At 34.8% G+C, this 10694-nt stretch overlaps 1 protein-coding gene across 1 annotated transcript in view; it reads left to right on the top strand.

Moving 5' to 3' along the window:
- Positions 1–2566: 2566 nt before the first annotated feature.
- Positions 2567–10694, top strand: part of LOC142336439 (uncharacterized) — a 44524-nt gene continuing 36396 nt past the window's right edge. The window contains exon 1 of the mRNA XM_075385274.1: positions 2567–2692. The gene's annotated coding sequence lies outside the window, so the exon portion shown is untranslated. The remainder of the gene's footprint in view (positions 2693–10694) is intronic.

The following is a 10694-nucleotide window of genomic DNA, read 5'->3' as shown; positions in this document are numbered from 1 at the left end:
TAAGAGTAAAATTTTTGAACCAATCACAATGAAATGGTGAGATCTTGGGTTTTATCTTTCATTAGGACAATATAATTGGAGGAGAGAAACCTAAAGCAAACAATGATCATATTGCACCCTGACCATGCGTGAGCAGCCCATGGGACTTGATATGAATCTTTTACAACCGAACTAGTGGTCAGCGTCTCCCAGTTGCATTGAAAATCATTTCAGCAGTGTTTAAACCCGGGTTGAAGTTTCCTTGATTTCATACAAGGATCATATATATGATTTCATACTGTCCATACTTTATTTCTTAGTATGATCCTTGTATGAAACCAAAGAAATCATACATGATCCTTGTATGATTACCCAGAAATCATATATGATCCTAGTACGAATACCAAGAATCACATATATATTTTTTGAAAATCTTTAACCATTTCTGTTTTTTTTTGTTTTTATTCGGAGGGGCATTACCTATATGATACCCCGGCATCACATTGTGATCCGCCAAAAGACCCCAACGTACAATATCAATTGCAAGTTGCGCACAAAATAAAAGAGTAATTCCAAACAGATAACAAAATTTTTGACATACTCTGAAGCCAGTTTATACACACAAATGCTCTTTTATAAAAAAAATTAATCAGGAATAAAAAACTGCATATCACGTCAAATTCGTTTTCTGAATATGTTTAAACCACAAAGTTATTCTTTTAGCGCACACAAAGAATCAAATGTGGTTTGCACATAAGATTTAATAATTTAATAAGTCCTCTGACTACATTATGCGGGAATTTGTGGCACCAGTCAATGTATTATGTGTCATATATGACCTTGTATGAAATCCAAGAAATTTTTTCAACTTCAATGGAAAATCAAAATTAAACAGTTTTTTGTCTTTGAATTTTTTTGCATGATCCTTGTATGATTTCTAGGAAATCATATATGGTCATTGTATGACTACCAAGAATTCATACAAATCATATATGACCTAGTATGATAACTAAGAATCATATATGACCTAGTACGAAATCAAAGAAAGTTGTATGATCGTTGACCCGGGAAAATAATTGATATTGTCAGTTTCGGCACTTTCAATATCAGTGCCACTTTCGGCCTACTATTACGTCGGCCTAGTTGTACGTAATCGTTGAAAATATGCGCCTTACTTTAACGTCGGCTTTCCTTCCATTTGCACAAAGATGATGTTTTCTTTCGACAACTGTAAATCGTTTTCGTTGCATTGTTTCCTGAGCTTTAAAAACAAACTAAGTGAAACGACGCTAGGAAAATCGGCCGACAGGGCGTTTAGCCGACAAGAAATTGAAGCCGACAGTTTGAGGCCGACTGAGAAACTAAGCCGTTTTGACATAACGGACGCAAAATCTTAACGGACGATAAATCAGCAGTCCGATGGACCATCATTGGTGTGCCTTCGGGTGTCGCACTACTCGGTCTCCTTGGCCGCACCTCTGGCGGGGGAGGGGTGTGGGTGCAACCACAGAAAAACCTCCTTCGTTACACCTGTTGATAAAGTGTGCCCTATTTGCCCGTTTACGAAATACCGTCGGCCAATCGCACCTTCAGAATTACTAGCGCATTTTACGTAAATTTTCGGCTAAATTTCTCATTTTTGGTTGTCGGCTAAACGCCCTGTTGGCCAATACGGTGTCCACTATGTGAAACCTATAGAAACAACACAATTGTTCCATAAATTTTGGTGTTATATTACATCTGCTCGCTTTAATTTGGCTTGCTAAAAAAACTGCAGGCTCAATTCTTCTGTTGATGTGGTTGCTTTAGAGTTAGCAATTTTAGCCGAATGAGCTTTTTGTAGAATGAGCTAAACTGAAATTCTAAAAAAATACTGTCGATAACGCACAATTTCCGGCTGTCAGAAACTTCGGCTTTCTCAGCGCACACCGAATAACCTAATTGGTTCATATTAAAGTACAAGTGTACGAAATGGAGAACAAAACTATTGTCGCTTGATTAAGGGTTGCGTACTTTTCGACTTGTACGCGACAGAGTAACATAGATTCTATATTGAAAGCTTTCTGCTACACTCTCATTCGACTAAGTCAACGTGCCACGGTTTTCTTGTCCAATCAATTTGCATAATTCTGCGTTCAAGCCGTGTATATATTGGTATATCGACGCAACATCAAGTCGACAACAAAAATAGCCGAACAAAGAAAAGCGCTGAAGACTTCGAAATTATGATGTCAAAGGGGCCACGGTACCTTTCATTCTCACGCGTACGATTAAAGATTGAAGGCCTTCCAACTATCTTTTCAATCAGCGAATAAAAAATGACGTGTGCTATATTTGAATATTAGCCATAATTTTACAGTACTAAGAACTGGACTCAAAAGGGCGTAAAGCCAAATGAGTAAATTTGAATTGATGATCGAGTAATTGCGGATAAAATTTGCGTTTAAAATAATGTATTTAAAGGCGACTGAGAGCTGGACTGTGTTAGTCTTAGTATGAATTCTGCTGTAAGCACGTTCGGCTTATCCGCCATTATAGCTCTCACTTTGGCGTATCATTTTGCTATTTCTGAGAAATAGAACGCGTATGTCGAACACACTTTAAACCGTGCCATAAGAAAATATCATTTTTGAAAACAATTGCAGGTGGATATGTGTACATAAAAAAACCTCTGAATTCCATTCAAAAACTGAGCTCCATTGCACACAACAGGGTAAGTAAAATATTTTTCGTTAAATATATTTAATTATGTTGACATTGCCGCCGTGGGAACTATTCTATTTAATCTGAAAAATACAATTAGATTTAGGTGAATATACTTCTAGTCATACTTTTGCAAGCAACCCCCCCCCCCCCTATCCACTTGCACACTCCATTTATACATGTTATAGCATATTCTCTGCATTTCATACAGTTACATATTGTTTGCATTTCATACACTCTAAAAAATGTCTAGGTAAATTTACCTGCAACGTTTGCAGGTAAGCAAAATTGCAGGTAACATTACCTGCAAAATTACCTGCAAAAAAATGATGCGTGCAAGTTACCTAGAATACGTTACCTAGAATTTACCTGCAAACTCAAACAACAAAATTATATTAAGTATGTAGCTATAAGTGAAAAAAACATCTTAAAAAATATTATTGAAGTTTAGATAATATTCCTCAATGGAAGATTAGAAGGAAACAAAGTCAGTCCGAGCAGAAAACTAGAAAAATTCAGCAAAAACTAAAATGCCCTATATCATCTATAATCCTTGCTGTCGGTAACCAGTTTTTGGCGTGCTCCTCTTGAATTTTCATTTTGTGTTTACATGGCTAAAACTGAGTGTTCAGATAATAAGGGGTGGGAAAGTATTGTATGAAATTGTGACCACATATCCATTATCTTCCTCTGTATTTTCTCTTGCGGTTTTAAAAAAGACCATTTTGCGATCTTCAAAAAGCTATCCATCGACCCCAAAAACATCTCTGTCATAATTGACAACAAGGTTAGTAGCTATCGGTAACCCATCAGACTAAGTGAAGGACCATCAGATATTGTCCAACGACTCCACAACCAAACTTTATATGTTCAATGTCGAGAATCGTTATTCAAAGCAATCCGATTCGCAAAACGCAAAAATAAATGTTTATAAGCACAAAATCAAACAGAAAAACCTTCAAATGAAAAACAAGAGACAGTTTTGGGCCATGAAATCAGTTTTGAGATGAATAGAATGTATCCGCTTAGCAAAACTTTTTCGAAGCACAAAATTGGTTTTTGGGGAAACTTGGATCATTTAGGTAAACGTCTACTCTCTAATGCGTTAAATAGGGATAACTTGCCACGTAAACAAAACTATTAATGTGTTTATGAATCTCGTTGTTTGAACTTGAGGTTTGAAAAGGTGTCAAACCACAAAAAACGTTGAAAAATAAAATCAGTCTGATTGAAATCTACGAACAGTTTCCATTAGTTTCAACTCATGTATTATGCATGTAAAACATGTAACTCAGCTTGTAACAAATTGTGCTTTGCCTAATTATAATTGTTTGTGCTTCAAAATGGCCATCCTTGATCCTAGTGTCGAAATCCTGTGGGCGCCTTCCCGTTGGTGGTTTTGTATAAGTCGTGTACTATGTACATGGCGAGCTGAGACCCACGTAAAAATTAAAATATAATGGGAAATGCAAAACTGATAATCTGGTCATACCAGGTTTTTTTGCACACCCGACAGAAGCTGCTTACTTATGTCTTTTCAGCCTAATTTTTGCATGTAAATTGATTATGATTTGCAGGTAAATTTACCTAGATTTTGCAAGTAAATTGTTCTTTAATGCAATTCACCTAGAATCTACCTGCAAACGCATTACATTACCTGCAATTGTAGGTAAAATTTCCTGCAAGTTACCTAGAATTTGCAGTTATACCCTCCTAGAATTTTACCTGCAAAAAAAATTTTCTAGGTAAATTTACCGGCAAAAAACACGCGCAAATTGCAGGTAAATTTGCCTAGAATTTCATTTTTGCAGGTAAAATTCTAGGTAAATTTAAATGCAATCTACCTAGAATTTGCAGGTAAAAACACCTAGAATTTTACCTGCAAAAAAGTTTTTTTAGGTAAATTTACCTGCAAAAAGCACGCGCAAATTGCAGGTAAATTTACCTAGAACATTTTTTGCAGGTAAAATTCTAGGTGTTTTTACCTGCAAATTCTAGGTAGATTGCATTTAAATTTACCTAGAATTTTACCTGCAAAAATGAAATTCTAGGTAAATTTACCTGCAATTTGCGCGTGTTTTTTGCCGGTAAATTTACCTAGAAAATTTTTTTTGCAGGTAAAATTCTAGGAGGGTATAACTGCAAATTCTAGGTAACTTTCAGGAAATTTTACCTAGAATTGCAGGTAATGTAATGTGTTTGCAGGTAGATTCTAGGTGAATTGCATTAAAGAACAATTTACTTGCAAAATCTAGGTAAATTTACCTGCAATTTATAATCAATTTACCTGCAATTTTTTTAGTGTGTATACTTACATAAACGGGTTATACAATTTAATGATGCAGCGAAGTTTTGAAACCAACACATATAAAGTAATACAATTTTGCTTATAATATAAGCAGACAACGAAAAATGCGGTGTTGTTTACTATTTTTGCGCTTATTTCGCAGAATAGCTTTATGGCACTAATTTATTCGACAACCGGTAACGAAAATCCATCCAATCCTGTAGCGAGGCCGGCAATTTTTTCTGACTGACATAAAGGATCTCTAAGGACCATGAAGTGCATATTGGGGGTGCAAACAGCCTGGTTACAAAGGACTGGGGGCAGAAAGATTCCCCATTTCTACATGTTTACCCGTACCTTAAGTTCAGTGACAATCAGTACTGATTCAGAACCGTTTCAGAACTAACTGCGAAGTAATTTCTGATGTATAATTTTGTGTTTTTATCATTAGAGGTTTCTAGCTGGGGATTGGCTGGTGCCCAAAAACCCAAAAAAGTTCGTCTGACAATTAAGTATAGACTGTTGTCCCCCCGTTGCTTTCTCAAAGCTGTATGTAAAAGATATTTTATGCGCGCAATATTTAATTTCTTTTCAAGGTAATGAAAGTAATACTTCACTGAAAAATAGCTCTTAAAATAACCAAGTATATACTGGTTCTTTGAATCAATGAATTGAAGCTAAGGATTATCCCAGAATGAGTAATTACGGAGCATATAATTAATGAACACAATCAATTATTATCATGTTAATCAAACTAACACTTAAATATAACTTGCAACAATTGAAGGAATCCCGATACCACTAAGTCAGCGTAATTTAACTTAATCAGGAAAGTCGATTATGCACTTTTTCAACACACATTTTTTTCCTAAACAAGTTGAATTCACGTGTCAAATTCGTCTCTCAAACTATCACTAACTTGTTCAACGAACCACATCTTTTCAGATTCGCAAATCGCTCTCTCAGACACGCTCTCAAGCGTCTGAGGGTTTTTCTTGTGCTTAAGGGTACTCAACCTTATCAACTCTTTATCAGCAAAATTTAACGTGTCGTTCTTTTTAGAACAATTTGACCTAACGTATAAGTGTAAGAGTGGGCGTAGAAGTTTGGTCACGCGTTGCAGTTGATCTTATATAAATGTTTGCTTAATATGACAGAAATTTTGTGGACAACTCGTTTTGCTAAGTTCAGGATCCAACAAATTTATTTTTCATGTTCAACAGTTCGTATTCAAAAACAGGCATTCTGTTTTTGTCTTTTTCCTCTTACTGATACTTGTCTGATGTTGCCTTTTAATACTTTTGCTCTCCTGTGGACCTATGTTTGTTTTAACCGACTTTCAACTATTTTCTTATAAACAAAAGGATGGAAAAATCAAGGAAAACTTAGATGTTTCCGCATTTTTTAACGAGTATTCTTCATCGTTATTAGTTGGAAACTGAACGATAACTAATTTGCTAATTTGCGTTCACAAAGTTTAAATGTGGTTTCGGGTGTATGTTTTGACTCTGGTAAAAGCATTGCTTTTTTCGTGGAAGTACATAAAACAATCAGTTATCGCCCCTTTTTTGTTTGCTTTAAAAGCAAAATAAACAGCTCGTTCTTTTTCTCAATGCATATGCAGTTACCCAAAGAGTTTTCAGTTAAAGTTTGAGGTCAATCGAACTTGAAGTAGGGTATTAAAGACTTATGGGGGGTTGGTGAAATTATGGACGCTTAATTTTCTAGCATTTGATTTTCTCTCTATCAGAATTTCCTTCACACAGCCCGTATATACTTTCGTTCGCTTCAATTAGGTCTCAGGAAGAGTTCCATCTGGCAATTTGTCCATTCTTTTTTTATCAATTATCAAATTTATATCATAAATCATTATTACTACTAAAAACTCCTGTTTAACATTTTTTGAACTTCAAAAATTTTAAATGCTGTGACAATACTGAGTCCATGCACTGTACAATTACCAAAATTGTTTAAGAGTTACTCCTTCCTAGGTTAAGTTTCAATAAGACACGTTGATCGTCCCAAGTACTCCCTAATAAATTCTACTTGACCGTTAAAATTTGAATATAGGAACTCAAACAACTAATTTCGTTAAATGCCAAAATCTATATCAATTTTCTTCTGCAAAAACAAAATTGCTTGTGGAATATTACTCAAACTAGTTCACCTTATTACGAATTACCGGGCTGGGTTCCAAAAAGCTATTGCAATAAAAAAGAACATTTTTGCGTTTCATTTTCTTTTTTTTTTCCATTTCTCCATGCATGTCCCTCCAACCACCCTTCTTTTCTTCTTAAAATTGTTATGGGACCAAGCCCATCTAGTTGTTGTGCCTATAAGCCAAATATCTTTTGAATTAGACCATTAAATTATCAGGTCTTAATCATTAAAAGCCCTTGCTCCGACCATTCGTAAAATAAAAACAATTAGTAAGTGCGATTTTTTCCGTACAGTACGCTTTATTATTGACACAATAAAAATAGTGAAAATACGTTCATCTGTGTTTCTTTTTTTCCTACTCCTCTTGCTGTGGGTAATCATTAGTGGCAAACAATCATCCCTTTTCTCATTCCAAAAATGAAAAAAAATAGCCGTTAAGTCCCTCAAAGCACAATTTTTCCCCGTTTTTATGCAGCATTTTGCCCTAGTTAACATAACCATTATATCCCTCTTGAAAACACTAAACAGTTACCTTAAAATTGAGGCAATTTATTGGGAGTACCTACTCAATTTTCATCATAAAAAAGGCTTTTAGGGGTGCATTTTGGGGTTTGGGGGAATTTATAAGTAAACATCATTGTTTTTTCCAAGCTCTTCCCTTTTTTTTCTGCTGTAATCATACTTGGTTCCTTTAGTTCATTGGCCTCCGCGTTTCATTTTGACTATTTCTGACAACTTCATCACTATGCGAAGCTAGTCTCTTCTTTGTTTACTTAACAATTAAAGACAAATTCCAATACAAGTTACATCGCTCATGGTTGTTCCTTTTGTTTACATAGTCAATACGCTCAAGATTAGGTCTTGAACACTGCAAACTAATTAACCACCCAATATTGAATGTTGGGCTTCGTTGTCATGTGAGTTCACGGTTCTGAAGTAGAAATTCCACATCTGAATTTTTCTGGATCAGAGCAAAATTCAGGGAAAGTATTCTGTATTCTTCTGAATCAGAAGATAATTCGGAATGGATCACTGAAGTAGCTCTGACTCAGACAAATTCAGGGCGAAATTTGATCTGAAATAGAATCTGACTCAGTACTGAATTCCGCTGTAAACATACCGTTGAAGATAGTATACAATTTAGTATCAAGTTTAGTTCATACATACAAATATGTACAAAATATTTCGGTTCTATATGATCTTAAAAAGATTCGTAAAACTAAATTTGTAATTGTAATTCAGGAAACCATATTAATTTGCAGAAATGAAGTTTTTATTCACATTTTATGCACATTTTTATGCAAGTTTTAACAAAAAGCAGACCTCTGTAGCCTCAATGATGAAGTAGTATAGGGACTTTCGTATAGTGTATCAGAGTTTTTAATGTTCTCAGAACTGTCGCAAAGTTGTGTGTTAATTGTTTTTGGATTGTATTTAAAAGGTGTCTAAAAAAATTTGGTGCAGCTTAGTTACAAAAATAATCTTTTTCCGGCTCATCAATTCCGGGGTCGAGAAAAATCAGAAAAATATGCAAGATAAGCGAAAAGTTGTTTTTTTTTCATTTCGTAAATAATTTTTGCGGTGAATGCGGTAAAATAATGTGTTTTCTCCACTAGAGTAAGCGGCGAACTTACTAAAATTCACCACATTGCACCGCTCACTACATGTTACCGTCCCTGCACGGATTCGAACCTCTTACCTCCTGCATCTCAGCCACTTCTTCTTCCACTTCGCAACGTCTCACTGCAATATAGCATATTTGTTTTGATTTTAATTCAAATTCACTGTACTTTTTGTAAAACATACGCGTTGAATTGTTGTAAGATAAGCGGTGAAATTACAAATTTTAGCGGTGAAATGTGGTGATTTTTTGTAAGTTCACCGTTACTCTAGTGGTGAAATTACATAAATTCACCGATGAAAAAATGTTTCAAAAAGATGTATAATTTTTCGTGGGTAAACTTTCCGAGCGTCTTTTAATAAAGGTATCTTAACTTCGTTGAACAAAAGACAATTCGAGGCGTTTTTTCAGCGGTGAAATTGTGTAATTTCATTGCATTCAATCCTGATCTCACACAATTTTAGATGCTTTTTCTAAGCGGTGAATTTATGTAAGTTCACTACTAAGTTAAGCGGTGAAATTTTGTAATTTCACCGCCTGATTTATGTAATTTCACCGCGTATCTTGCAAAAATTTCCGCATTCACCGCTTATCTTACATAATTTTGCGTTGAATGGCGGTGACACCTCGAACCGGTTTTCACCGTCTGCCGAAAAACGGTCCCCTTCAAACTCCCATTTTGTGGTAAATGATTCAATCACAATGTCCTAAATTACTTTTGATACAAGATTGCAACAAAACAAGATTAATTTGACTCATCGCACTTCTGGTTATTGCTCGGCATTAATCATTCAAAAAAATTTAGTTTTTTTTTGGCCAAAGATGGAGAAGTTTTTGCATTTCGAGGGCATAACAGAGCAATCTAAACACTAGAGGTACACAATTTATTATTTTGGGTGCAAAACTCAAAACTTTGAAAAAAGTTTTTCAATTGCCAATTTTTTGAAGCTTTGAAGACCAGAATCTATCAGTGGTTTTCCTCTGTTTTTATATCGTAACTCTTGTCGAAAAATTTTCTTTTCAATCTACCAGGGTTGAGGCGTCAGAGACGTTTGAGCTCAACTTAACAGGAAATGCGTTGAAAATATGTAAAAAATGCGCTTCCTTTTTATTAAATTTAGCCTCCAATCTTTACATAATAATGCGCTGACACTTTCTAAAGAAGTGCGTTGAATTTGTAGCGTTTAAAACTAGTTCTAATGCGTTTAAGCGCTATCAAACTTGACTGTGTCTATCCGATATGCTGCAAAATGATTAATAGAAGCAAAATAAATCGAAGTACCAAATTAGGGCCGCAATAAGGACTGCGCAGATAGGGATTCTTTTTCATGTTTACAATCGCAAAGATTCTTACACAATCCCGTCATAGCTATTTGAGCAATTGGGTATCTGAAGTGACTTATCTACTAAAAACTGTGAAAATTGATAACAAAATGCTTACAGTATAAGCTATATCTATTTCTGATTTATTTTTTGAACTGATAATGCTTGTCATTATTTCGTGATTTTTCCACAAAATACAAAGTTTTGTAATATCTATGCCAAATTTTGTACAAGTTGTTCCTGATGGCTTTTGTGATGGTTTTTTGAGGAAAAAAACGATATTATAAGAACTCATAGGTGTCGAGACCGATGTAAACAAAGGCGTAGAAGGCAACGTTAGATAAAAAAAAGTGGGCTAAACAGCTTGCACAAAAAATTATTGAATTTTGAATATGCAAATTGCACTCGAGATATTTTTTTAATATTTTTTTTCTTGTCAGGTATTTGGGAGACAATTACCTGATTCGGGAAATTCAGAGAATGAAAAATCTCCTTGTATTGGGTTTTAATGCGGATTTTTGTGTAAAATCTTAATTTTCCACATTAAAAATTGTTTTTTTTTTCAAACTTTATTTGCATTACCGTTACCATTTTTTTGACGTTAACAAACAAATTTTAATT

The sequence above is a fragment of the Convolutriloba macropyga genome, chromosome 3 (genome assembly GCF_964194025.1).
Source record: "Convolutriloba macropyga chromosome 3, txConMacr16.3, whole genome shotgun sequence".
In the NCBI taxonomy this organism is placed as follows: Eukaryota; Metazoa; Xenacoelomorpha; order Acoela; family Convolutidae; genus Convolutriloba; species Convolutriloba macropyga.
The sequence above is the reverse complement of the archived record's forward strand: the minus strand, read 5'-3'. Positions and strand labels throughout refer to the sequence as shown.